Consider the following 24,198-nt stretch of genomic DNA (forward strand, 5'->3'; position numbering starts at 1 on the left):
CTCCCCAACAATATTCCGATTACCAGGGATGAATTCATCGCGTCGCGGCCATTCTTTAGTTTTATAATGATTCTCTCTGTCCCGACTGTCCCAATGGCATAGAAAGCAGCTGTATTTTGTGAATCCCAGTTGCATCCCCATGACGAGTACGACCATTTTCAGATCAGCACAGATGAGCCACTTGTATTCCCTGTGCTGAATCTTATCAAGGAGGAGTTGCACGTTTGCATGGTTCTCTCCCAATGATGTAGAGTACGCAACAGGCATAGAAGGGTAAATATTGCCAATGTGAAGGAGTACAGCCTTTAAACTGGTGCGAGAGGAATCGATGAAGAGGCGCCAAGCCTCTGGATGATGATCATGCCCCAGACTTTTCATAAGGCCATCCACATTGAAGCAATAGAAAAGCTCTACCTCTTCCACGAAATACTCACGAAAGGTCTGATCTCGATGACGGAAATGGCTGGTAGTAGCCCTAGGTTCTAAGACGTTGAATTCTTTGAGAATCGAACCCATGTACTCCGATCTTCCCTTCGTGAGGTTCAAGGCCCTAGCAAGATCATTCAACTGCCCTTGGGTCATGAGACCTGGTTTCACTAACACCGGTGGTACTTCTTCTATGTAATTTTCGTCTTTGGAAATGTCTTCTGTGTCGTCTGTGTCGGTACACACAAGTCCTTTTGCAGCAACAGGCGTGTCCACCGATGTTGTATCCTTCTTCCCTTGAAATCCAGGTACCATCGCCGAAAATGATGGTGGATCCAATGATTTTATGGTTGGATATTGGAGAGTCTTCTCATTTTTACGAGAATATCCGTAGGTGTTTGTCAAGCAAAAATAACAGTCTGTGATGTGATCATACTCTTCTATCCATATCGCTGGGACGTTGAACGCAAGTTTCATCTTCCTGGTTTTCACTGATACCTGTAGCAGGACGCGACAAGAGCAGCAGCACATTGATGGAGTCCAGGGTTTGTCCTGGTTACACATGGATCGGCTGAACACGATCTCATAGGCTTCCTTCACAGCAGGGGTGATATTTCTCCTCTGTGTGATGTAGGGATGAATTGTGCACAAACGTAACAGAATGAATCGAGTGAGTTTTTACATTTTCGCGACATTTCTAAGGAAATTGCGAACTGTTAGAGAAGACAGTTCAATCCTGAAGTTGCTCATGGGTTTCTCCCCGAAATTCTTCTGTTAATTTGGATGGAATGAATGTGGAGTGACGACAAGGGTCAAGCGGAAGGGTTGAGATTACAAAGGTCAAACGGGTGAGAAAAGTGAATTCTTAGAAGGGTCAAATGGGGAGACGTGCAGGGAGATTCAAACGCAAAAGATAAGTCAGTCGATGGCTAGGGTCTTGAAATCTTGTAATCAAGGTTTTTAATCTCTCCATTTGCCCCTTTCGCTTACCTGCTACCTTTACTTTAGTCGTCTCTCCACTCGCTCCACTCATCTCTTCCTCTTGACTTTTATGAATTTTTCTGTTCCTTCCCTATCTGGCATCAATTCTCTGGGATGAACTTATCAAAATACACAACTTGTCAACTAAGGAATTTTTCCAGCCCTCTTTCTATTATAGTGATGCCGCGAGACGCGAGAGAAACGAGATGAGAGGAGACAAACGAGACGAGAGACATAACGAGACGAGAAAATTTATTTCACATACTTGATTTACTGTAATTTTTTGCACAGAAAATTAATTTGACAATAGGCAATAAAGTTAGTGACACACAAATGATACAAAAATTCAGGGATGATTCCCGCCGATGAAAATTCTGTGTCAGGAGGGGAGTCAAGTTGGAAAGTAAATTTGCATGACCAATGAAACAGTCCAGAAGCCGCATAAACGATAAGGGACACGGAACTGTCATCCTGGGGTCTTTGGGGATCCTCCGAATAAAAAATAAAATAAAATAGTGAATGTAAGCCAATTTCTCGCTGGATGATAGAAAGAAAATACTTCATATTCAACGTTTCAACCTCCCAATGGTAATTCCAGAATGACGATTTTCCTTTCAACCGGCGACCAATATCAATCCCAACTGAGAAATTCATTAAAAACCTCCTCACAGTTCATTTCCACAACCGAGAGTTTTGCAAAAATAACCACGTGCTTATTGAATAAATTCCAGGGGGTTGGAAATATATACGAAGCGAACTTCCGAGAGTTCACGTAATCAACAGTTAATTCAACCAAATTTATGAATTTTAGGATTTTTTTGCAGCGAAATCACGCCGCGGAATTAGCAGAGGTTTATTCTGCCGGATGAAATAATTTTTCAACTATACTCTGCTATTTTTTTCCATTCAATTCTATCGAAAATTCATTGAATTAGAATTTTTTGAAAAAGTTCATTTTTGACAAATTTCACAACTTTAACATTTTTCTTCTCTAAAACCTGACGTGCTCGAAGAATTTTGCAAAAACCGTTAGATTCAACGTGCAAAAATCTATAAGTGGTGTAAATTTCATCTTTGGTAAAAAACTTGATCTTATTTTGTTGTACCGTGCTAGATTCTGACAATCATAATTCAGACTGCCTCTCTCCAACGTGCACGTGGAATATTGCATGGAGTGCAAATTTTAGTGGATGGCACATTAATTTTTGGATGCCCGAGCGCGCGACTTCGTAGATTGCCACCTAGTGTTTTCTACCTTGCTCCCCCGAATGATAGGAGTGTTACATTTCTATCGAGATACGCGGTAGCGTATCGGCCAAGAAAAGTTTTGATGGACTGAGTAAAACATCAGGCCGAGCGCACCGCGTATCTATACACGACTCAACTTCTCCACTCCCTCTAAATGGTTTATATTCGGTATAATGAAAACGCGACCACAAATCCGGAAAGTGTCGTTAGTTATATTATATAAATCACCTATGAGTTTTTCAATGGTGTAATTATGGTATTTTTTGGGGCTAACAGTAAAAAAGATACGCGCATAGCAACAGGTTGATATTCACATTGTCGCGATGCACATTATAAAGTCGGAGGATCAAGTTCTAACGTTGGCAGTGCAGGTCCAACTGAGCCTCATATCCAACGTTGAAGTGTTGCCACCAGTACATTTGAATGTGGGTTCTGATGTTGTTATGGAGAACCACGGGAAATTTGCTTCTTCACGTTAAATCACTTATTACAATGGAACGGAAAATCGAGTCGGTGTTCTATTTTGTTTTCTCTGGTCGAAAATTCGAATTTCATCCCACAATATCTATATTCATATGCGAACCTCGGACATAAAGGTAGTTTATGCACTGTTTGTGAGGTTATCGGTTTATTTTTGGAATGTGACAAAAGTGAGATGTGTCGAAAATATTGTGTGATCAAGTATTAAATGTCGGTGAATAGTTAAATTCGAAAGGAAAATATTTATTTTTCTCCGAGGGTAATAGAAATTGTTTTCATTCCGTGGAAAAAAAATTCTCTAAATCACGTGACTGAAATGCGAACAATTTTGGGATTATTTAGGAAAAATTAGTAGGAGACGGTGGGATTAAATGGACACTTTGAACCCTTTTCAAAATGTTGATGTCTTATTGAAGTGTTGATGAAATATAATTTTTTTTTAAATTAAAGTACAGTCAGCCTCTTTGCAATAAGCTTAGACTGAGCTCAATCGATAAATTTTTTCCTTGGTTATCAATATTGAAACAAGAAGTCAGAAGAGTCCATTCCACCCAATGTTTCCCTAATATTTTTAAAAGCAAAAAAAAACAAAAATGGATTTGTTTTCAAAAAGAATTCTTTGGGAACATTTTGTTCGACTATTCCTATAAGGAAATCAATTCATCTCTCCAAGAAATACAATCCACTAGGAATCATCAGAGCAAAAATTGAATGAGGAACCAAATCAAGTCAGAAAATTATTAATAGATGATTAAAAATTGAAATTCGGTGGAGACAATAAATCTGGAGTAGAACTGTTTATTTCTAGAACAGTTTTTTGTAGAATTGTTGATTCAAAAAATGTTCCATCTTATGAAAAATGAATGAGTTAAACTGAATTGAAAAGAACAAATTTCACCGGATGTAAAAACAGTCCTTGCTTATTTTGAAAAAATAATGAAATCTGCCTAAAAACACAAAAACAAATGTTTTTGTAAAAAAACTGGGCCAAGAAAAATTTTTGTTTGATTCCTACTGGGAAGTCGAAGTTTTTGAAAAATACATAGAAATAAAAAAGAAAGCCAAGTCAAGAATTTTGAATAAATGGTGATAGTGCACAATAGGCAGGCTCAAAAAACATTTGGTCCGAATTTCAATTGGCAAGTTTATAGAAACGAGAGCTCATTAGTTCAAATGACTGTGTGATTTTTTTCCGATTTTTAGCAACATTTCTAGTGCTTCCGCAAACGATTTGAAAATATACAAAAATATCTGACCCACTGGCAGTTCGTCATTATGGACGTTAGTGAAAAGTCAAATGATTTTATGGCGATCCCTTGTCAGGTAGCAAGAGTGTCGACCCAGTGTGATGTACAAGTGGGCATGTTCTAGGAAATATCTAAAGGTCCTGCCATTATGCTCACTAGTCACAAAATCGTCAATGTTAAGTAAACAACTGAAAACTTTTTTCTTTTACTTTATGTATTTTGAAACGATAATTTCAGATATCTTGATTTCCTTAACTTCGGCTGATCTAAACAGAATTCATCAATAATGTTCTGTAATTACCGCATTGAATAACGTCATATTTATTCATATAAAAAAAAAGTTGGGACGGGAGATATCCTCTCATCTATGTTGAAGAAAATAATTTAGACATTATTCTTTCAATTTTCTTCCCTTATCAATTGAAATGACTTTCTAGACTACTGAAATGATTAAATCATTAACAAATTTTTCTTGCATGCTCTGTCTCGATTAAAGTCAAATTTCAATATAGTGAGAATTAGGCACTGTTCTTTTCCAAGAATCTATAAAGATAGTGCTACAACAATTCAATAGATAATATTTCGATGACATCGGATTGCAGCATCACAATCCGAATGAAATTAATATTTCAATATTCTTAAAAATTTAAATTAGTAACAGATAATTCCGATAATACGATTTGTGAGGCTCTTTTGTGCCTTCAGGGACCTTCTAAGAATGTAAAAATTCTGGGATTTTACGAGGAGTCATTCAGTTTGACGGTCAGGGGCGAGTATTGAGCAAATTTCATAATTTCTCCATTAATTTATGATTGGACAAGCCGAAAATTTTGGGGGTGGAGTTTTTGCCCACTTAATATTCCTTTTACTGGAATACCTATGAATTTTGGGTCTCTCCTCAATCCCTCCTGAACACAGAAAGTCATTTGCCGATGCACTACCAAACCAATCACATCGAAATAATTGCTACGTTGATTTTTTTCTCTTCTGTAAAGATTAACAACAAAAAACGTACGAAAATGCCAGAAACGCGACAAGACATTGACATCACTTTCGTCGGTAGTGCAACACCGGAAATTTGTGGAAACCGTTTGCCTTCCAATAGGCAGGTTTTACAGTGTTTTTTCTATCACACGAGACATGTAACACCGAAGCTTACTGCCCGTGAAGCCGCAAAGTGTATTGTGCGGAAGTGTGCCCTTTTTTGGGAATACGCAGGAATCCCAATCGTGCAAGAGTCCTATGCTATTACGAAAGTGGATAATCTAGTGAATCAGTATAGAAATATTCAAAGGTACAGCGATTGTCGAAAGGAGAAATATTTAGTAGCGCAAGTGAAAGAGATCGAGTTCCAACATATGCTAGACAAATTATTTCATTCAATCAGCGGAGTGCACAAATTAAATTTCGGAACAGTGAAATATTTTTCTATAAGACATACACGGTTTTACAGCGATCATTTTTTGATAATTTTTTTCGGTTCCATTGCTCAGAGCAACGAAGAATTTTCTGCCTACGATTCTCCTGATTAAAATCCTGAGAGAAAAAATAATGCCCCCGATTACCACTTGAGCTTCAAAATTATTTGAGGAGAAATCACTCGCGCTTCGCACTCGGGATTTTTGAACTTGCAAAACATAACACCCTCCTTTATTTGCAAAGAAACTATCGAGAAATATCCAATCGTTCTGAAGCACCCACAGTATTATGAACAATTATTTTTATGAGTTACTCTAGCGATAAGTAATGTATATCACATTTATATTAAATTTGTATGATTTAAAAAAATACAGCGTAATAATACATTTTCTAAACTCTATGAACATTCAAAATAGTTTCAATAAAACAACTCCACTTCTAATTGAGCTATAACAATGAACCGAGTGACGTTGAAATCGTAATGTATTGAGGAATTTAACGATGTTGTTTGTCAAGTTAAATTCCAAAACAGTTGACAAACTTAATATTGAAAAACGAATAAACCAGTTATTTATTACGGAGAGAAAGAAAAAAATCGACCTGTGCTAGAGAAGGCTGGGCCAGCGGACTAACCTTCTCCATTTCAGTATATGGCCCTCCATAAAAACACCGGACACTCCCAGCACCTGTCGGAGCCTAAAAGTTTAACAATTTTCTTTTGCATTTTTCTCGAATTTGGACCTGTTGAAAATTATCCTTCTTTTGGAGAATGACGATGAGATAGTTAAACTATCACTTGACGGAATTAAAAAAGGACTGGATCGATTTCGGAGGGCTCTGGAAGCCCCTAAAAATGTCCATTTTCAGCAAAAATGATCCACTTTTATTCGTTAACAAATGGAATGGAAATTGCGAAAGAGCATTATTCATATTATTTGATTATTTGTCAATAGTTTCCCACCAAGTATTCAAGAAAATATGAAAAGTTTACTCATATAATCACGATTCGAAACTTAATTGACTTTTTCACGTGTATAACGTCATAACAAATTCCAAATCGTTGCGGAAGCTCAAAATATGGTTCTAAAAATCGGAAAAAAATCACACAGTCATTTGAACTAATGAGCTTTCGTTTCCGTAAACTTGCAAATTGAAATTCGGAAAAAAAGTTTTCTGGGCCTGCCTAGTGCACAATCAGGTTTCTATTTAAAAAATAGTTCTCAATGGAATAAGTATTCTAAAAAAATTCTCCCTGCAATAAAAAATGAGTAGGAGCAGGACCACCGTTCTTGGCGCGGAGTTTTTCAACTCACTGTCAGTATCAATCTAATCCTCCATCCTTTGATTCGGGCCAAGGACGTTGGTCGTGCTCCTACTGATTTTTTATTGCATGGAGAATTTTTTTAGAATTCTTATTTCATTGAAAACTATTTTTCTTATAGAAATCTGATTGTGCACTATCACCATTTATTCAAGATTCTTGACTTGGCTTCTTTTCTTATTTTTATGTATTTTTCAAAAACTTCGACTTCCCAGTAGGAATCAAACAAAACTTTTTCTTGGCCCAGTTTTTTTTACAATTATTAGCGTACTCCCCGATACGTCCCCGTGTTGGTGGGTGGCGCACTAATTTTTAGAGGGACCTTCCACGAGATTGTCGTGTATTTTTCTCTCCATGCACTATATTATAGGCTGGAATTTCAGATGGGCAAAATCGAATGAGTGATCTTGCAGATATTGAACTTTCGATATGAAACTGCATTGTCAAATATCTGAAAAATTATTAATTCGATTGCAATTTGTTCTAAATATACGTTAGCTAATTTCACCGCCCGTAGTAGAAAATGATAAATTACACAGTTCTACAAAATTTGGATGTTTTTTGCCCTTAATACGAAATTACCACTTCTAAATAGACTTTTTCGCGTAGAATGTGAATTTTTTCGCTGTTTTTCTCGAAATGCGATCATTATTACGGAAAAAAATATTAAAGTCTCAAAAAAGTGTCAAAATGCTTGTATAAAGAAATTATCAGAAAAAAACGCTACATGGATTGGTCCCATCTAAAATTCGGCTGATTCACAAAACTTCTATTTCGATGAGAATGTTCATTTTAATATCAGTGTCTAGGTAAACCTATGGAAAATTCGAGATTAATTCATTGACAATGCAATTGGATGTAATTTTAAATTGCATGATAGAAGCAATGTGAAGTTGTATCAAACGTGGAACTCTTAACCGCGAAATACAATGTGGTTATGTGTCATCATTGGAATATTTTGTGTACTACATTCTAACCAAAAAAATATTTAGCAACACTTTGAACTTCGCCAAAGTTCTCGCGAAATGGCTTGTCTAGATACACCAATGAAATCGAACAAATTGGGCAATCCATTGATTCAATTACGTTGACTATAGAAGTTGTTTTTGTTTCTTTGGTTGATTACGCATAGTCCAACGTTGTAACTAATGCTGAATGATGACGCTTGTGTTTTTGCATGAAAATTTTCACGAGGAAAATCATGTGATACAGATCAGTTGCATCATTAGTGTTCTCCACGCTGCCAAGTTCTCCTGGTAGCCCATCGAGTCTTCCGCAGCTCTCCTCGTAGCTCACAAATCCTAATTTTTCTAGCCCAAGGAATCTATTCGTCATAATACCAAAGGCACTTGAAAATGAGAAACAGTTCTCCTACAATTGATAATCGTTTTCATGAGAGATACTGAGAGGATCTTTCAGTGTTCATTTGAAACTGGTTACAATAAAACTCAGAGAACGAACATCCACAAATAACATTTCTAGAATTGAATATTTTTGTAAATTGCCAATATTTACAATATTTCTAGACTTAAAAAAGTTTCAATGAACACTATTCATCTCTCGTGTTTCTTGACATTTTCAGCGTCCTAGAAGCAAATCCTCGAAGGTTTCCTCTTGTGAGCCATTTTAGCTGCAGTTATTCAGCTCCAACAGTAATCTGGCATCATATGCATGGCCGATTGCCTTAATATTGTCATTCCAAAGTGGATAAATCTTGGTGGAATCGCTCACCGTGTTCATCACTAACGTCTACCAAGCTTTCGAGGAAGAAATCCAAATGAGAATCCAGGATATGGATTTTTGGCGATATATCGACCCCCATTTTTTTCAAATTCTGCAACATTTTTTGGACAATCATTTTGTTATTTCCTTGGCAGTATTCGTTCCCCCAATTACAAAATTACAAAAGGGCTGTGGGAGGGCTCGATGGGCTACCAGGAGACTTGACCTACATCATATAATTTTAGTTACAACGTTGCATTAGTTGTAACGTTGGACTATGAGTAATAAATCCATGAAAAACACACAAGTTCTATAGTTGAAGTAATTCAATCGGTACCTGAGTGGGAAATCTAAGTGGTAGGTTTAATTGTCCATCAATGAATTGCCAAATTTCTTCGATTTCATTGGTGTATCTAGGCAAGCCATTTCGCTAGAGCTCTGGCTGAGTTCAAATTAAGTATAGCTGAATATTTTTTGTATAAAATGCAGTACACAAAATATACCCAATGGCGAGACATAACCACGTAGTATTGCGCGTTTATGAGTCTACGTGTAATGCAACTTCACGTTACTCCGATCATGCAATTCGAAATTACGTCAAGTTGCATTTTTAATGGATTGATTTCGAATTTTTCATAGGCTTACCTAGACACTGATATTAAAACGTCTTATCGAGAAGATTGAAATTGCGTGAATTAGCTGAATTTTAAATAGGAGTAGCGGTTGTTTCTCGATATTTTTCTTAACAAGCGGCCCTTTTTGGGCCGCATTGGCGATCCTTAATATTTTTTCCGCATAACAATCGCATTTAGAGAAAAACGGGGGAGCGATTCGGATTTAGCGCGAAAAAATCTACCCAGAGGTGGTAATTTCATACTCAGGGCAAAAAACATCCAAATTTCGTAGAACTGTGTTATAGGCATAAAAAACAAATGATTAGAACTTTTTTTTGTTAATTTTTACTTGCTACTGAATGTCACAACCACATTTTAAATAAATGAAACCATACTGTGAAATTCATGCTCAGGTCAAGGAAAGACAGACTGCACATCCACTGCCTGGAAACCACATCAAATTATCTGTGAGGAATTACTTTTTTTTTGAGTCGCTTTTACTTTAAATAATATACGGCGCTTATCTACTTCAAGATTTTGTTTGAAATAAAAATTCAAGAAACAGAAACATTTTACTTTTATTTTAGCACTTTACGCATATATATAGATTTTTTATATGTACAGTGTATACAGTTTTATATACAGTTTACCTTTATTTGACCACTTCACGAAAGAATTTACAAAATTTCACGGGGTTGCTATTAAAGAACCCAAACCGCTTTGATCATCTCATATGTTATTGCGGATGCTCATATTGTGGATTGTGGATGCTCACGTAGATGTACGGCCTATGCCACCTTCCCTTCCGAAGGTATGATAATATTGAAAAAATTATGTAATTGAATTATTCAAAATTAAGTTCAACAGCGCATGGCAAGGCATTGATATCAAGCCTCACCAGCACAGTCGAGCCTTAACATTACAGTATCATCCTTAGCATTAAAGTTGAGCTCCCCACGGCTCAATTGCTTAGGACCGACCCAATTTTGGAGGCCTTTGGCGTAAATCCTCCGTCTTGGCCCATTCCTGACTCATGACTATGAGATGCATGCGCAATATTAGCAAAACAGCTGCGCAGTGGGCTACGCAACGGTTTCACACTAGTCTGTCAACTGAAGTCTGCGCATGACTTGGCCGTGTGGTGGGGACATAGGGAAACTTAAGCTTGTGGAGTCACAATTCTTAAGCCATGGGATGACTGTAGCGGTGGGAGCTTAAGCCGTGGGGAGCTCCACTGTAGGTAGGGTTCACGACGGGGCTGCAGCTGGTATGAATTTCGAAAATCCTAATATTATAAAACGGTAATATATTATGGTGAGTCACTTAATTAGTAGTATCACAATATTCTGATGTCTAGGGAATCAAACACCAATACGTGTGACAGTTGTCAACAACAGATGTCTTAAATAAAGACATATCTTTTTTGCAATGTATCTTTCAGTTACACTCTTGTGTAAAATTTCAAAACATTTAATGTTCAAGTTCTTTTTCTTAGAAAAAACATATGGTTTTTTTATTATTGATATTCACATGGAGATGACTTTAAAGGTTCTATAATCTTTTATTATATCATTTTTTTTAACGGAGTTGATATTATATCATTTTTCGAAAAACAGTCGTATGGCTATTTCTGTCTTATACTGGATAAAACGGAAACTTTTTTTTACTGTATAAAATTGCACTTAATGCTCAATTTTAAATGTCGCACGTCCCAAGGATCAGATTTTTTTTAATTTCTTGCACGCACTATAACTTGAGAAACAAAAGGAAATAGCAAGTTGAAATTTGGTATGATCTAGAATCATACGAGCTCGGCCGCGCATACTACGCGCGCGCCTTTTCATCTCGTCACGTGATGGCGCTTCGTTCAGTCTTACGCTTACGTTTATTCGAGATTGTCCAGATATATCGAGATCGATTTCCTTTTCCCTTTTTACGATAGGATATCGAGATCGATTTTCTTTCTCCTTTTTATGATAGATTGGAGGTTAGTATTTTGGATGGGCACAATCGGCCGAGCGGTTTTGGAGATATTTAACCTTTTGTATGGATCAAGTTCATCAAAAGGTTCCATACCTCCCCTTAGACATCTTGATAATGTGGTCGCAGTTGTTTGTCTGTTACAGGAATAGGGAACTACGGATCTGCTCGGGAGCTTACTAGCAACGGAACTGGTAGAAACGAAAAAGAGAAAAATACTAGTAATGCAAAAAGTAACGAGCATATGCCTCCCGTCGGATAGGCTCGAACCCCTGCTTGTTTTGTTGACAAGTAAACTTTTTATTTCTTCTGCAATATAAGATGCAACTTATGACATTAAAGTCCCCCAATCTTATGAAAAACGCTAGTCATCTTCTGCGAGGGTAAGGGTTAGTGGTTGGCCGATTTAAGAGAAGACTGCTTGCTGAGAAATTTCGAAATCGTAGGATGTTTAACCCATTCCGGTGCCAAGATCACGGAACCTATCGGTGTGATGAGAGTGGGGGACGACTTCAGTGTATTAGTGCGCCATCAGGAACACTTGGTGGTGCACGCACGCCACTACAAAGTGGCGGAAAGTGGGGAAGTCCGTAGCTCCGCAATGGGTTAAGTGGTAACGGAACCCGTCGGGGTAAGGGTCAAACTACCGAAAGGGTCAATTTACCGACAGGGTCAAATTACCGACGTACTCGAGAATGTGTCAAAATGATGTTAAATGACATCAAAATGATACGAACTTAACCCTATTATCTTTTTGATGTCAACCTGTTGATTTTCACTGCGCAAAAACTGAGAGAGGTTAAGGGAGGTGTAAATATTACTCCAAAAATAAATGTTTAAATAATTTTTTAAATAAAATAAAGTGGTGATATGAGCGAATTGTGGTGGTCAATTCTACATCTATCACGAGGATATTTGTGCTCAAGAGTGATTTAATTATGAAAGCTGTCAAAACCCTGAGGAAGTTGGGTTTGAGTGGCAGGCTCTACCGGACGATCAAGAGAATATACAGTGACACCAGGAATAAGATCATCACATCCAGAGGAATCACGGAGGGTTTCAGTTCGAGATGTGGAGTCAGGCAGGGTTGCCCTCTTAGCCCGGTGCTATTCTGCCTGTTTTTGGAAGACCTGGACGAGGCCTTGGAAAGGAAACAGTGTGGAGGCACGGTTCTGGGGGGAGAAAAGATCTCCAATCTCAAGTTCGCAGATGATATCGCCCTGGGGGCGGAGGAAGCTGGGAAATTGCAGAATATGCTAAAAACGGTGGGAGAGTACTCCAAAAAGAATCGCCTACAGATCAACGTGAGTAAAACCAAAGTCATGGTCTTCCGGAAGGGCGGCAAATTGGCCCGAAACGAGCACTGGGAATTGAATGGTACAGAACTGGAGGTAGCGAAGGAGTTCAAATATCTTGAGTTCTGGTTCTCACCTTCTGGCTCCTTTGGCTTACACGTTAGAAAACTGGCAAACAAGGCCAGGATGGCCACCAATACTGCGAGGGGCGTGATGAAACGGGCCAGGGTTAACACGCTGCACAGGAGGCTATACAGTCGAACACTAAAGTTCGTAAACAGAATACATTGAATGCAAGTTCAGGCTGTTCACGAACTTTAGTGGTCGACTGTACATCCTAGACGTCATCGGAAAGTCGGGGTGTCTGTATGGTGTGGAGCTGTGGGGTTGGGGTCATTTTGACAGCATGATGAGAATGCTGAGCAGGTATATAAAGATGACGATGGGCTTAGCACCCAACACTCCAGCATATATCTGGAGGATGGAGGCAGGGAGGCGCAGCATCGAAATTGAGGGAAGAATGAGAGCCATCAGGTACCTCACAGACATCTTGAGGATGAGCGAGGAGAGGTGGCCGGTGAAGGCACAGAGAGGAGGTCAGAGGGGTGCTCAATCTATACCCCTCCAAGCTAGGCAGCCTGATGAGAATAGCTTTCGAGGAAGTTGGGGATGGAATCTCAATGAGGTGGATATAGGATCAAGGAACTGGAGGCCCAACTGCAGCACAATTTCGAGACCAAGGAAGACCAGGAGATTCAGGGGGACTGGCACCGCATAGAAGGCTCTGAATACTGGCCCCAGTACAAATACCTGGCAGTTAACTTCGAGAGGCAGGAATACTGGAGTGACAAGAGGCTAAAAGGGGGACACGAAAGAACAATGGGCCAGAGTCAGGTGCGGGAATGTAGGCAAAAGCACTCACAAAGGCTTTGCAAACCCCAACTGTAATTGCTGCGGCGAGCTGGAGACCTTGGAACACATTTTGACATGCAGAAGAGCTCAGGAGGCAATCCCTGACGAGATAAATAGAGAGCTTCGTACTTGGCTGGGCCAACGCCCAGAGTACGTGCCTCTAGAACAGTGGCTAATGGGAGTCCTGAGAGGCAGACCTGTCCTTGCTCTCTGCAAGTACCTACAGGCATTTCCCAAGATGGCAAAAACCAAAGATCAGGAAGCACGGGAGGGGACAAACTGAGGCGGAAACGGAATTGCACCCACTTCGTCCCAGCGCAATTCGAATTGTTATCAATAGAAATGATCAACAGTTTATTATAGCTGTCTAACTGTATACGTGTACCATAACTTTTAGGTCCTTTGTATTAATCATATACAACGTTTACATAACACTGGAACTGTAGCATTCTGTAAAAGGCGTAAAGCCATAAAGTGGAACAATAAATTATTATTAGTATTATTATTATTAACACTTCATAGCACGAATATCGATAAAATCAATTTCCTCGAAACTAAGAATGGGATTCTGAGGATAAAAAAATTAATTTGTAAATTTTGTGGAGAAGACTTACCACATTCTCCTTAACAGCTATCACTGTCATCAGCTGATAATTTCTCATCTGTTTCTTTTCATCGATAAGGGGTACTCTTGAAAAAGTTCCATCAATGGCAATCATTGCAGAGTCATTGTACGTATTAAAATGTTTAGGATCCCATACAATCAAAGAATCGAAACCCTCACGATCTGTAACTAGATCTAACTGGATAGCCCAGGCACTTTAGATTTTAGTGCTCGATTAATTCCGAGGCCGATGATAATATACCAAATTGTTCAGAAAATTCCCCTGAACAACGTATCAAAAAAAGTCCTGTCCGGATGGACCACCAAATTAGTTATTAATGAAAAACTATCAATTATTTATGCGCCAACGCCAAGAATACTCATCACTTGAGTTCGATACATCCAATTGGGATAAAAAAAATACTAGAATTTAGAGGATGAAATTATCTATGAATTCATAGCGAAAACCTACACTCAAAAACTTAAGGTTTTTGCGTAAAAAATTCCCAAAGACTTTTTTCCTTTGATTTCTGCTAGACGATCAGCTGCTCTCTTAGCTCCTCCCCTTTTGACGCGCACGCCTCGTGTAACGCCGTGCCATGCGCAGTAAGTTTGAAATCAGACTGTGAACGCTGCGTATTCATGCTGTGAACTTTATCTATCAAGATAATAGATATATTGCATGTATTTATTATTTTTTGGTGATAGGAATAAATTAAACATTCAAGACAGGGTTTAAGTATCAACTTGTCGCAAGGATTATTTTTATTCTGATGTTAAAATGTACCCGCATTTGCCTAGGGCCGAGGGAAAACCTCACTGAGGAAAACCTGACCAGGTACGCGCGTTCATGATTAATGTTACAGTGATTGAAAGAAATGATAAAATATTGGGGGAGTGTGGTACAAAATGATGGTTCATTTTACCCCACTGTCCCCTAAATTTATAAATTTGTAACTTGTTGAATGATTAATTTTTAAAATTTATGTGTCGTTGTGTGTTCCTCCTCAGTTAGTCGTCCAAGTTCAATAGCAGCTCAGATCTGTAAATAAAAACGAATGATTAATTATATCATTCAATTGTTAGTTAATCGATAGGAATATTAATTATTGACATTTACCTCTTCCAGTGGAAATTTTTCATTTCCTCAAACGTCGTTTCTTGATCACCGTTGGCTCACTGAGGCTGGCTGATGATCTTGGACGTGCTATTGATACAATAGCGTGGGCAATGCTGTCACGTTTCGTAGTAAGTTTCTCCTCAATATTTTTCTTGCCTTTCAGTAACACTCGATCCAAGAAAGTAATTAAACTGTCAGGTATATCTTCTTCGACATTATTGAATAATTCTTCCGGCGAAGGATACGACGAAGTATTATACACTCGGCTCCTGATGTCCTCTCGAATGATGTCGGCCGCAGCAAGGACTATACGGAGTCGTTCCTCTTCTGGCGTTGTAGCCTTCTGTTGATACCAGCTAGCGACTAAAATCTTGTAACCAGTATTACGAAAACAGACGATAGTCGATTTTCCTGGATACTCGATGATGATGATATCATAGCCGTACTTATTACGTAGCTTCTGTTTGAATGTTGCAGGTGTTGTTGTGAAATCTTCCAATTTGTCCATCAATTCTGCGAGAGAAAATTGACAATCCTCACTTTCCTCCTTGTAGCGGCATACTTTAGCAAAGGCAGTTTCTAAATCCTCTATTCTTGGTCGTCCTGGACAATTTTCAGATGCGATGTAGGTGAATTGACGATAACACGTGTTATGGTATCGAGCCTGGGCCTCCAGTAACGATGTTGACTGGATTCTCTTCTGAACAGTCTGCGCCCATTCATCGTTGCGAAGACTGATGAATCTTTCGATTTGTACCTGTAATTGGTTTGTGGCTACCAATCGTCTAGGTTTATTAATCGGCTTCCATAATGTGGCACATAGAAAACAATTAGTCTCGAAATCAAAAGCTTCTGGCTCCGGTTGTGTTGATGATGATGATGGAATGGGTCCCTTTTTCTTCGATAAATTGTAGCTAACACGACAAGATTCATGAACGCGCACTTCAGTCAAATTTTCAAGAATCTTCCACTTGTCATCCCCTCTTTGTTTACTTTTGGCGATGGAAGTATTTATGCCCTTTTGTTTCATCGATTTAACGTCACGACCATCNATGATGAAATGGGTCCCTTTTTTTTCGATAAATTGTAGCTAACACGACAAGATTCATGAACGCGCACTTCAGTCAAATTTTCAAGAATCTTCCACTTGTCATCCCCTCTTTGTTTACTTTTGGCGATGGAAGTATTTATGCCCTTTTGTTTCATCGATTTAACGTCACGACCATCGGCTAAACTTTCATCACAAATAATGCAAAAAACCGGATGAGACATTGTAGAATATTTTAAGGAGAATCAGTATTCACACAACACGAAGAATCTGGCAAACTGTTCACTATGAAGACGCACAGAAACTGGAAAGACACCGTTAGCTTGGGTCCACCCTAATTCAACAGATGCAAGGACAGCTGGGGCTCCAGAGAGTAATGGAGGGGGGCAGGTACAAAAACGGTCCGTATCCAAGTATATCGAAAAGGTCACCTCACATATACACACGAAACGGGAGGGCAAAACTAGACAGTGATGTCTTGGACTCTGCGGGGGNAAACGGGAGGGCAAAACTAGACAGTGATGTCCTGGACTCTGCGGGAGTCCAGGTAGTGCCAGGTAGCATGAATCATACCACTTAGTACAAAGGTAAAAAACCCAATTATAGGAAGAGTCTAGACTTAATGATATCAAACGTGGCGACGATGCCAGTAGCATCTTTACTGTTTTTGGATTTAGAAAATACCCAACAATAATTTATAATACACAACTGACGCCAACATTATTCAGTGATTTATTTTATACGATCTGCAATTAAATTTTTGTATCAAATAAAAACAACTAACGTGTCCAAAAATCACGCGATTNAATTAAATTTTTGTATCAAATAAAAACAACTAATGTGTCCAAAAATCACGCGATTAAATGATTAAAGAAAAATTGTATATCTCATGATTTCAAACTTACTGCGCATGGCGCGGCGTTACACGAGGCGCGCGCGTCAAAAGGGGAGGAGCCAAGAGACAGCTGATCGTCTAGCAGAAATCAAAGGAAAAAAGTCTTCGGGAATTTTTTACGCAAAAACCGTAAGTTTTTGAGTGTAGGTTTTCGCTATGAATTCATAGATAATTTCATCCTCTAAATTCTAGTATTTTTTTTATCCCAATTGGATGTATCCAACTCAAGTTATGAGTNTCACGCGATTAAATGATTAAAGAAAAATTGTATATCTCATGATTTCAAACTTACTGCGCATGGCGCGGCGTTACACGAGGCGCGCGCGTCAAAAGGGGAGGAGCCAAGAGACAGCTGATCGTCTAGCAGAAATCAAAGGAAAAAAGTCTTCGGGAATTTTTTACGCAAAAACCGTAAGTTTTTGAGTGTAGGTTTTCGCTATGAATTCATAGATAATTTCATCCTCTAAATTCTAGTATTTTTTTTATCCCAATTGGATGTATCCAACTTAAGTTATGAGTATTCTTGGCGTTGGCTCATAATTGATAGTTTTTCATTAATAACTAATTTGGTGGTCCATCCGGACAGGACCTTTTTTGATACGTAGTTCAGGGGAATTTTCTGAACAATTTGATATATTATCATCGGCCTCGGAATAATTTCTCTTTACACATATTTTTCGAGCTAAAGTGCCTGGGATAGGAGTTTTCCACCTGTATAAACTAAACGGTCCGTCCATTCTTTGATATTAAGAGTCTCATATAATCCTCTGATGCCATTCGCATCAATCTTTGGGGTCGGGGCAGTCTTCTTGGTCCTCTGCATGGATTTCCTTTTAGTTGCATAAGGAAATTCCTCAGCTACATCCTCAAAACTACAATGTAATTTATGAAAAAATAATTGTCGAAAGAAAGAAAAGTATTCCATCGACGAATGAAATTTAAAATAATCAAATTTGATGATGAAACAATTCTTGAGGAAATCCACGAGCCGTTTTAAATATTGAATAAATAAATCGGAGGAACGTAACTTGGTCAATTATACTTGAAAATTATTTTCTTTTTTTATCGCTTGGAATATGAGAGAGTACAGAACTCGTATTTAATGCCTATTTCCATTTGTTTTGGAGATATGCAGTTTTATATGGCTTCAACAAAATCCTGATCTCCTCACTTTTGGACTAATTGGGATTTTATCACGACACATTTTCCGTTTCGAAGACGATGAAACACGAGAAAATAATATACATACTCCTTAGCAACTTCCTCATAGACTCGCTGCGGCTGAGCATGTTTAGTCATTTTATATTTCAAAGTGTCATGGAAATCCTTGATCCTCTGAGCATTAAGTTTTAAGTCGCAAGTATGAGGTTTAGTCTCTTGAAACCCATTCTCGTTTTCTAAACCTCGACCATAACAATAAGGATGGAAATTACACCGATAATACCAAAGGATAAAATCGATAAGACAGTGGACATTGAGTTCTGGTTGAATGATTTGTACGGAAAAACTCTAACAAATATTGGCCAGAAAATGAAAATGCTATTGTTTTATGAAAAAAATGACCTTGAAAAAATTGATGGCAACTTTTTATTTAACAATCAAGATACGTACACAGTATTTCCTTTTTGCCCCTCTGACTGATAACGTCGATTGTTAAATATTTTTGCTTTCGCCATGATATTTGTCTGATAAAATTACATTTACAGTGTAATTTTTGATTTCCTCTGATGAGATGAATGAATACTGATAAAGGCAAACAGATTTTGAAACAAACGAGTCACTAAAATTAACAATTTTGCTTGTTGCTATGTTACTACCGATGACATAATTATGATAAATTCATTCGAATAATGGAATTTCTGGAGAATCGTCGAGTAGTTTGTGTAAAAGGCTAGCTAAAGAAGCCAGTAGCACAATTAGAGAAAAAGAGTATTTTATATTTCAATTTTCATCATTACAATTCACCATAGGAAATGTAAATGAATGACAGTGGCAAATATGCGCACTTGTACTGACTCAATAATCAGATCTTCAAGAGACTTGTTCCTTTAGGTTTCTTTAAATTTGAGATATGATCAAAAATTCAATGATATTATCATCATTATTATTGGGGGATTCAATTTTCTTGCATCCATAATTTTCATGTTTTTTGTTTCCTTTGTGCTTACCCTTTAATAAAATGATAAGTGAAAAAAAAAGTATCATTCATATCTCAGCATCATTTGATATTATGAGGTTTGATCTAGGCATTGAAGACGATATTTTTCAGAGGATAACGCATTGTTGCTAACAATAATTTTATTTCAAGTGAAGTGATCTTTCCATACAATGTAGTTCATTATTGAGCAGATGCTCATGCTTTGAGAGACACTACTCTTCACTCAAAAGGATTCCCACCCTTTATGTCATCTGCACATGACGATTCAACTGGATGATTTGACTCTTATGACACTCTGAGTCCAATCTTCCTGTTCTGATGATATTAACTGCTCTGTAAGAGGGCTTTCGATTCATCAATTTGGTAGTGTACATGTCTGAAAGGGAGATCAATGAATTATATTAATATCATAATGATGTTAAAGTTGAAGAAAGACTGAAGAAAATGATAAGAAAAAATTTGTAAATAGTATTTTGCTAATATGTCAGAAACTATTCGATTTAGGGTAAAATATCAAAAGACATTTTTTGTATGTAATTTTCTTATCTACATAAAAAGTCTTTTAACATTTTCTCTTGAGAGGAGTCATTCACGAGATATACACATTAGCAAATATATTAAAATCAACTTTTCATGTGTTACTATTTGGCTACTGATTTTATTCAGCTTATTTTGGCTTCATAATTGACTCTCTGTTATATATTTATTTATTTATGCACTTACATGTATTCAAGAAGCTGCAGATGTAAAATTCACTCGCCTGAGCACAGCTCCGCAGTCTCTGAATATCGCTGGTAAATTTCCGCATCTCCAATTCCAAACATTCTGTACGACGCTTCCTAGTCCTCTGAACACTCCTAAATCATCCTTGAAGACAAATCATTGCATTTTGTCCTGTATTTTCATTGAATTGATCACTGCTCCACCACGTCTGAATCATCAAACGAAATTTCAGTTCACTTTCCAAATGTCTATGTGCTTTGATTGGTCTCTACGAGGTTTGGAAGACGATTGATGTCTCCATGGCATTTTTGTAGTCTTCGAATCCGTTTCTAATCTCTCTGAATCCCATGACAGTTTCTGTTTTTTCTATCAATTACCATTTTTTCAGCATCAATTAGCCGCTCAAAGATGATTTAATGCGAATAATCCTCTCCACCAGCTCTGAATGACGTCCAGACTGATCAATCATTATTGACTCTGAATCATCTGGAGACGAAAAACATTGATCTCTACAGTTAATTCTACAGTTAATTGAAGACTTTATTACCTTGAGAAATTGTCCTGTATGAGTGATCAATGATAGGGCCAGCCCGAAGAGACTTCAACATATTATTTCCTTCAAGTTCCATAAATTTTTGGTTTTCGAGAAACGTCTGAATTGTAATGGGTATTTTTTTTTCTTTTGGAGCTCTTGGAGATACGATTTACTGGATCTGTAGCTTCTAGAAGTCTTTCGTAGGATTCTAACAGCGTTATGAGTCCTCCGAAAGGATCTTTACTCATGCATGGATCTCCACCAGGTTTGAATGACTGTCACAGATTTTTTTGTCACAGAGTTTTTAGTTTTCAATCCTTCTCCTTTTTGTTTTCCAAGAATTTCTGCTTTTTTTGTGCCTTCTATGACCTTGAACAGCACTAGATGATAACAGTAGCGTTGAATCTCTTGTTGCAGAATACTTTTACACAAGAATGTAATTCAGGTGGGCCATTCACCACTTCTGCAGGGTTTTGACAGTTTTCATAATTAAATCACTCTTGAGCACAAATATCCTCGATAGATGTAGAATTGACCACCACAATTCGCTCACATCACCACTTTATTTTATTTAAAAAATTATTTAAACGTTTATTTTTGGAGTAATATTTACACCTCGCTTAACCTCAGTTTTTGCGCAGTGAAAATCAACAGGTTGACATCAAAAAGATAATAGGGTTAAGTTTGTATCATTTTGATGTCATTTAACATCATTTTGACACATTCTCGAGTACGTCGGTAATTTGACCCTTTCGGTAGTTTGACCCTTACCCACCCGTCACACGTAGAGGTTAGGGGTCCCCCCTATCGGTATTGCAGGTTCCCGTGGTTTTTTAGATTTTGTACGTGAAAAGTACAAAAGCCCATAAAATATAAATAAATGGATATAAATAAATAATGGTATGGAAACATTCTACATTATCTTCTGGTTCGTAAAAGTACTTCCCTCTTACAATTGGTGCCCTGTAAAGGATATGTTAGCTCCTGGATACCACCCAATCATCATAAACAAGTTTTTACGAAAATTACGCAACAAAAGTACGTTTTTGTACTCAAAATGTCTGTCTTGGACCTCACTCGATCGCTCTCTTCTCATGAAAATAGCCATCGGCTAAGAAAAATCTACGAAAAAATCGGTTGTTCTACCATGACTTGGCAGATTCCTACAAATAAAATGGCGTCAGCCTTGCCCTGGTCCTTGCCGTTGAATAATTTGAAAAATTTTTTTGCATAAATAAGAAAAGCATGAGAAGAGAGCGATGCGTTCCGCTACTCTCAATACGGGGAAAAAGTTTCATTGATTCTCATTGCATAGAATCCAAGAAAACTTGTTTTTGTTAAACGTCTTTTTGTGGTCGGTTCCGTTACCCCTTAATAGACGAATCGATGCAAAAGTGTGAATCGATGTATTATCATTATTTACCAACAATACCACTAATTATGAAATATTTAGTCAATCTTCACGACCGAATGACTGAATGAAAGCACGCTACGATAAACTTCTAAAATTGTCTGTGGAATCAATTTACTTTAAACATAAATTTATTCTGACCGTATATTTGACGAACAGGGTTTAGTGCTTACGGTGTATAGCCACGTAAGAATAATTAGAAAAATAATCAGAAAAAGAAAGCCGGATACTCCCAAAATGATCAATCCGGCTTTTTTCACATGACCTGTCAATTTGGTTGAAACACATTTTTGAATTTCTTTTAGAGGATATATGAAAATATGATTGTCTTAAAATATGAAAACTTTGCATTTGAAATTAATAAATTATTCATTTGATATAATGAAATCGTTTTTCTTGAGACAAGTAAACAAGTTTATTTTTATTTTTCATTTCTTGAAATGATTAACAAAACTGTCAAATGAAGTTTTTTTTATTCAAAGAAACCATTTTTATTGGTGTTCCCATCTGCTTGATAAATTAGTTGGAACGTTTCGTCTCGCTAATTTCCGTATTATCGTATTATTACCATTTTCAACTCAACAATTAAAACAAAACTCGTGAAAAGACGAGTCATTTTTTTCGAGGTCATGGCGACCTGTCAAATGAGACATTTGGTATTTGACATTTTTTTATAGTTATATGTCAAATCTTATCCACTGCCACTCGCCTCAGGATATTTAATCTCATTTTTTCTCATTTTAAACAATTTAACAGCATATTTCTAACTCATAAACCGTAAGTAGTTTTTTGTAATTCCGGCCGTAAAGCTGAGCTTCATAGACGCGTAGCATCCGTGAATTACCGCTTACCGCTGTTATGATAAAAAATATTGTTCGTCACACGCCCTAAAAAAACTTTTCTACTTTTTGGCTACAAACCTATCTTTACCAGAAGTTTTTTTTGCCTAATGACGAAATATACTATCTGAAGTGCAGTCGTAATCATAAGCGGGCCCAGAGACTCGCTCGCACTTTAAGAGACCAACTCCCACAATACCTACGGGGTGCGTTCGCCCAAATTTCCTTACCGTACGTCGCCCAGAAACATCCGCAACGACAGCAAATTGACTTTGAATTTCTACTAGGACGCACGTCCTCACGAACCTGCTTCTCAAAATCCACTTTTAAATTCATTTATACACAAAAAATCATTATTTTTGAAAATCCATCTGGGGAAAAATTTGTTTACATACGTACGGACATGGTCTAAACATGCATTTTCGGATTTTTTGTATCATAATAAGTCGATATAACACGAAAATTCCAAAACTGAAATTTGAACGATTACAAAGCTTCCATTCGGAAGCAAAAATGTCGGAGTTAGTTTTTTGCATGTTTTGTTTTCTCACCTATAGCTCCTTATAAACCACAACAATCGTCTCTACAATGTCTGACAATATCCAGATTCTACCGGGGTTTCCCTTTAATGTGATCGAGTTCACGTAAAAACAATCAGGAGACAGCGAGCATATGACAGCGCGTCATGTGACAGCATGTCACTGAGTGATGTCTTTTTTTTTCACCATCAATATATTGATGATGCGCTTCCCAATGGTCTGACATATTACAAAAGTTTATAGCTCCATAACACTAACTAGCAGCAAAAATTTCAGATAGTTACTGCCACTTCCATGGGTGCTATCAAAATCCCAATTTCTGTCCAAATTTCAAGTAAATATCTCAATTTTTGCACAAGCTAGAGTGTTTACCAAATTGTTTTTATGAAAAAACGGAAAACGCGAATATCTCGAAAACTTTGTATGAACGGGTATATATTGATTTAAATAGGCATCGGGACAAATGTTTCGGGCGGCATCGAAACGAATATTTTGAAAAAAAAAAATCGAAATCGGTCCATTAGTTTTGAAGATATTTGCGGGAAACGATTTAAAAACGAATCGCTTTTTCTTCACAACTATTAGATCGATCGAGCTGACATATTGTACAGAGTTAGTCCTTATTAAGACCTATAATCTGACAAAATTTCAGATTTTTATGGAATTACTTTACTCACTTAA

At 37.5% G+C, this 24,198-nt stretch overlaps 1 protein-coding gene across 1 annotated transcript in view; it reads left to right on the top strand.

Annotated features, from left to right (window-relative positions):
- Nucleotides 1–24,198, top strand: part of LOC107043377 (DNA replication licensing factor MCM4) — a 166,565-nt gene that overhangs the window by 140,396 nt on the left and 1,971 nt on the right. The window lies entirely within an intron of this gene.

The sequence above is a fragment of the Diachasma alloeum genome, unplaced genomic scaffold, assembly GCF_001412515.2.
Source record: "Diachasma alloeum isolate Michigan unplaced genomic scaffold, Dall2.0 Dall_scaffold_00561, whole genome shotgun sequence".
NCBI lineage: Eukaryota > Metazoa > Arthropoda > Insecta > Hymenoptera > Braconidae > Diachasma > Diachasma alloeum.